Consider the following 6000-nt stretch of genomic DNA (forward strand, 5'->3'; position numbering starts at 1 on the left):
CCTAAATTATCGCCTTCCTGTCCACAGATATCAGCCAAACGTTGCATGTTACTTTGCTTGTTAGCTAGCAACACAATGTCGTTCGCACAAAAGAAACCTGAAAGCTGCTGCTCTACTACTGCACCCGTATGTTTGTATGAGAAATTAAACCCCATATTACTTCCTTCTAGCACCCTTTCCATCCTCATCATGCACATCATAAACAGCAGTGGGAATAAAGGGCACCCATGCCTCCGTTCCTTGTTAATGTCAACTTTCTCCTCGCTCCTCGTTCATTCCCATTCAACGGAGACGGTATATTTTAGGTAAAGCTCTTTCAAAATCCATAGACAATAGTCGCCTAAGCTTTCCCTTTCCACAATATCCCACAAAATGTTGCGGTCAACATTGTCATACGCTCCTGTAATGTCTAAAGAAGCCACAGATAACGGTCTCCTTTCTACGTGCGCTTGATATTTGAATACACTGAGTAAGGATAAATAAGTTATCACCCAAACGCCTACCTATTCTGAACCCGTTCTGAAGTTCTCCCAAATCGCCATTATTTTCTCCTCACGCTTGCAGCTTTAGCTTAATTGCCTGCATTCCTAACCTGTATATTACCGATGTAATGGTTGAGTGAATTCTATCTTTGTCCCCCTTACGTTTATAAATTAAATTCATTGTACTTTTTCACCAGATATCTAGTATTCGTCTATCTGTTATACTTCTTCTATTGCGTTCAACAGAGCTTCCTTACTTTTTGATCCTAGTTCATTAATTAGGCTAACGGGAACCTCGTCTAGCCCTGTGGCTGTGCGCTTGGGAGTTTTCTCTATGGCTTTCTTCCAGTTGAAATTTGTCAGCGCCAGCTCCTTTTCCACCTGGTTCTCTTTCATGCTCTTCCTTTTCTCAACTACAACCTCGTAATTGCCGTGGAAAGATTCAGCTGTTATTTTTCGAATAATTTAATGCCACTTCCCTTTCCAGTTTGTTTCTATCTTCGTCTATGATATGTTGGTGTATTGGTGTTCACTTCCTCCCTAATAAATTTATGTGGTTCCAAAATATTCTTTGTGCGGCCTTCTTTTTCTCGCGCATTTGTGACAACCAACGTTCACTTTCACCTTTCATCTTTTCTTGCACAAATATTTGAACGATGGACCTTCTTCTCGCGGTATATTTCCCATTTTCTGGCTACTTCATCCTGCAGCAACTGCGCTTTATGCGCCCCCCCCCCCTGCCTGTGCTCTCAGGATTCTTTCCGTCGTTCGGTGATCGCTTTTCGTATCTCCCTTTTCCACCAGCTTTTCGGTTTATTTTTTCCCTTCCAACGAACATGTTGCTTCAGTATAAGCTCACTATATTCCGACTCTTTGCTTGGCCGTTTGCCATGTTCCTCCTCGACTCTTGTGACTATATTTGTTATTTGTTCAGTGCTCAAATTTAGACTGGCCCTCTTGCGCTCCTTGCTTTGGTTTCCAAGTGCATAACCAATTTTCAAAATGATGTGTTTATGGCCACTCCCAGTGCTACTATACCCTTCCTCATCAAGGACCATTTCTTGCAATTTATCATGAATTCCCTGTGTCATCAGACGGTAATCAATGGTCGATTCCGGTTTCCCCTTCCCATATCGCCTGCCTGTCGCACTTACGCCCTTTATTTACGATAGCCAGACAATGTTGGTCACAAAGATCTAGCATTGACTTGGGGTTAGTGTCGGTATAGCCATGTAGATCCGTTATGTGAGCATTCGTGTCACCTAATAGGATAATTTCGGCATCATGCCCGAAACGCTTAATATCAGCATTTAGGCATTGCACTAACTCTTGGGTATGAAATAAAAGCGCCATCACGGCGCACGCGTCCCATGAAAGAGCTCAAATACAAGTTTCCAACAGGTGAAGCGCCCTCCCAACATACTCTCTCCTTAAACTGTTATTTCCTGTGTTTCCGACAGTTAGGGCACAGTGCGAACGCGCTAATATCACTCAGACATTACTGTGTATTGCTTGTACATCGGCATCTGCAACAACTCATCCGTTATAATACGTTATCCATACAGCAACACAAAAACGGCTTCAAGAAAAGCCGTAAGTCAACAGTGAGATGGTTCTAGCTATGCAACATTTTTATATTTTTCTCCCACATCAATAATTAAGGCGTTTTATTTTGCTTGTATCGTTACTTCCGTGGTGGCATAGAAGCATCAAGCTAGTCAGAAGATTCCTGCGATGGAAGAGCGCTGGCGAGAAAGGCGAGATTTCGCCAGGTGTTTCTGCCGCTGAATTGTCTGTAGTGCGTTATGATTTACGACCTCGAGTGCTCCTGCAGCAGGGCTCACTGCTGCTACGAACGACGAGCATCTTTTGGATGGCGTACTAGAGTATATCGGGCTTTGGAAACTTATTTCCCAAAGCATCTCAGCCCATTGGAAATTAGGGAAGCTGCTGATGCTCGGTCATTGCAGAGGCGCGAGTTAGCGGCCGTCCTGAAACATTGCGTGGAACAATGCACCTACATAGCTTGTCCGCCCGGATAATGAATAACTGGTAACCGTGCCATGAAAACAAAGGAGTGAAGCGTTTCGGCATCGCCGTCGATGACGGACCATAAATTTCAGGCGGGGCTGCGTGATGGAGCAGCGAAGCATTGTTTTCACCATGTACGCACGCTGGCGATTTTTGTTTTGTTTTCGTTTCAATCGGTTTTCTTTGAATACTTCAGCAAGTTCGTGCTTCCGTTATTGCAAAACATAACCGCTAGCTGCGGGTACGGTACTTAACATTATTAGGCGTTCCTAGATTTGTTCTCGGGAGTGTGGCGCCAAATTCACAGAGCTTTTTGTTTATAAGTGTTCCTTGCCATTGACCGACTATCTTCGCTAATAATGTGTCAAAAATGGCAACTCGCTTGAAGTTGCGCTTACAAATACCTTAATAGCATCATCATTACATTATTGTTTCATGAATACGGGCCCTGAAGCATTCATGTAAACAGAAACATGTGTGTATAGAGCTCGTGATAAAAAAAAAGAGCTATTACTAATTCGCGCCTCACTGACCCATACCATACTCTGTGTATATGGTGGAAGAAAACCTTCCATACATGTTATGAGTATTTGGAAAGATTGGGTGCCCTTTGTAGACGATCACAAGAAAGAAGACAGGACAGGCGCAAACTAACAAATGAGGTTTATTCGAGGGAAACAAATATCAATTCATGCCAGCGCAGGCGCATCAGGGTATCAGCAGCAGAGGAGAAAAAACACAAAATCTGAAAAAACGGATGGCGTGGCTGAGCTGATCATATTATCTAGATGTGCCTCCCTACTGTAAAGCATGACTGATGTGTCACTAATGCAAGCTTGTCCCTTCTTTTTTATATAATATGCCTCTAGAAGTTCTCGTGATTTTTTGTTACTGCACTTGCGCAGGATCTTAACCTGGTTGATCAGAGGCCTGCATTTATGATCTAGGCAATGCATGAGTAAGTGACGTTGCTCCCAGTTTTTAATTGGCCTTTCGTGTTCTCGGATTCGCACGTTCAACAGTGGCCCGTCTGGCCTATGTAGGTTTTGCCGCATGTCAGGGGAATCTGATGACGCCAACTTGGCAATCTATATGGGGTTCTCGTGTTTCACGCCGCATCCACCTTGCTTCTTTCTGGCGTGAAGTCTCCCAATGCGGAGTCACCTTTGCGTCCGCATTGGGAGACTTCACGCCAGGAAGAAGCAAGGTGGCTGCGGCGTGAAACACGAGAACCCCCATATAGATTGCCAAGTTGGCGTTATCAGATTCCCCTGACATGCGGCAAAACCTACATAGGCCAGACGGGCCACTGTTGAACGTGCGAATCCGAGAACACGAAAGGCCAATTAAAAACTGGGAGCAACGTCACTTACTCATGCATTGCCTAGATCATAAATGCAGGCCTTTGTTCAACCAGGTTACGATCCTGCGCAAGTGCAGTAAAAAAAAAAAAGCACGAGAACTTCTAGAGGGATATTATACAAAAAAAGAAGGGACAAGCATGCATTAGTGACACATCGGTCATGCTTTACAATAGGGAAGCACGTTTCCTAGATAATGTGATCAGCTTAGCCACGCTATTGGTTATTTCTGATTTTGTATTTTTTCTCCTCTTTTCTGCTGCTGATACCCTGATGTGCCTGCGCTGGCATGAACTGGTATTTAGGTGCTTCCCTCGAATAAACCTCAGTTGTTAGTTTGCAGCTGTCCTTTCTTCTTCCTTGTGATCGTCTACAAAGCGCAGCCAATCTTTCCAAATACAATGAACCAACTTGCCCAACAACGCATTCTGCTTTGTTATGAGTAGCTGACTTGCTTTCGGTACGACGCTGACCTGAATATAGTGTCAGAAATTTTTTGGACCACATTTCAAGGAAGGGAGCAATTCTCCAGCATCTATCGACGGTGGAAAATGCGTCTGCAGATATCGAAGCCTGCAAGGAAGTGACTGTTCCGACTTTGGTAGTGAACTGCTCTAGCTAGAATGTTTCACAGCACCTCTAGCACTAAGGCGCTAAAACAACTGGACAAGAAATTCTGAATTTTTGCCCATGATAAGTGCAGAATGTCGGGATAGTTCATACCGCATTAAGCAACAATGCGTCAGCAGCTCGTGCTCACGAGGAGAAGACTAACGGCAGCAGTATTTGATTTATGTTTGCTCACAGGTTGCACAGATCTGTCTGGACTTGAGTGAAATTCAGGTTTCTTTATTTTTTCACTTTACACGGAAGGATGTCGATTAGCCTATTTAACAACAAACATTTACAATCGGAGTTTATGCACTATCTGCAGTGAATAGGAAGTGCTGGCCCACGTCACCACAAGTAGATGGCTTCCGACAAAGCTGCAAGAAATGACTTTCTACGCGGCCGTGCGTGCGGTGCATATATCGACAATCAGGATACAGTATAATACGTGATACGAATTACCTGTATTCGATGCGTTGGTATTGACTACGCTAACAACATGTCATCTTACTCGAACATGCTGTTGTTCTTTAGTAACAGCGACGGTATAGGATCTCTTGCTGCAAAAAAGCCCGCTATCACTCACACTCACACACACACACACACACACACACACACACACACACACACACACACACACACACACACACACACACACACACACACACACACACACACACACACACACACACACACACACACACGTATTTTACAGGAAACAGCATGTGGTGTCAAGTTTCCATACAAGAAGCAACGCATGACGAAGTGAGTGCGTTCTTCACGAGGCTTTCAAAGCTAGCACCGTAGCAGAGCGTTCCACGCTTTTTTGGGGGGTCTGCAATCCATCGACCTTCTGCTTTCGAAGATCGCGCTGCCGTGAAAAGAAGCCATATATCAGCTATACGCTGGACCATCTCGCATATACCATGTCCGGTGAGCGCATCGCAGCCATCGAACGCCTGGCCCAAACATGCTTCTACTGAAAGCCGGCGAGCGCGCAAGGTCTTTAATCACAGGTGTCCTAAGTGTAAGAAGACCAGCGCTACACGATGCTTTGGACAATAATAAAACAATCAGCAACAGAAGATGGCCAGGCTACGACGAGAATAAAGTACACAAAAACTAAAACAAATCTGTGGATTACGAACGAATGTGAAGGAGAAGGATTACATAACGAAATTGAAGCCCAAGGGTTCCGAACATCAGAAAGCAAGTAAGCTTTTACGCACTACTTTTTACGGCGCATAACGCAGCCGGTGCCCGGAACGCTCCACGTAAATAGGTAAACAAATAAAGAAAGAAAGAAAGAAAGGAAGACGGAAAGAAAGAAGGAAAGAAGGAAAGAAAGTGAAATATTGCAGCAAGAACAGGCCCAGCAACGGCCGCCCTGAAAAAGAAAGAAGTAGCTCTGTTTGCTCCGCGTATCCTTTAAACCCATCTATCAAGTTCTTTACAACCCAACAAATAAACAGCTTGCTAGAAACGGAAAGAGTGCGTACAAGAAAACTAAATGGGAC

Source organism: Dermacentor variabilis, chromosome 6 (assembly GCF_050947875.1).
Source record: "Dermacentor variabilis isolate Ectoservices chromosome 6, ASM5094787v1, whole genome shotgun sequence".
Taxonomy (NCBI): domain Eukaryota; kingdom Metazoa; phylum Arthropoda; class Arachnida; order Ixodida; family Ixodidae; genus Dermacentor; species Dermacentor variabilis.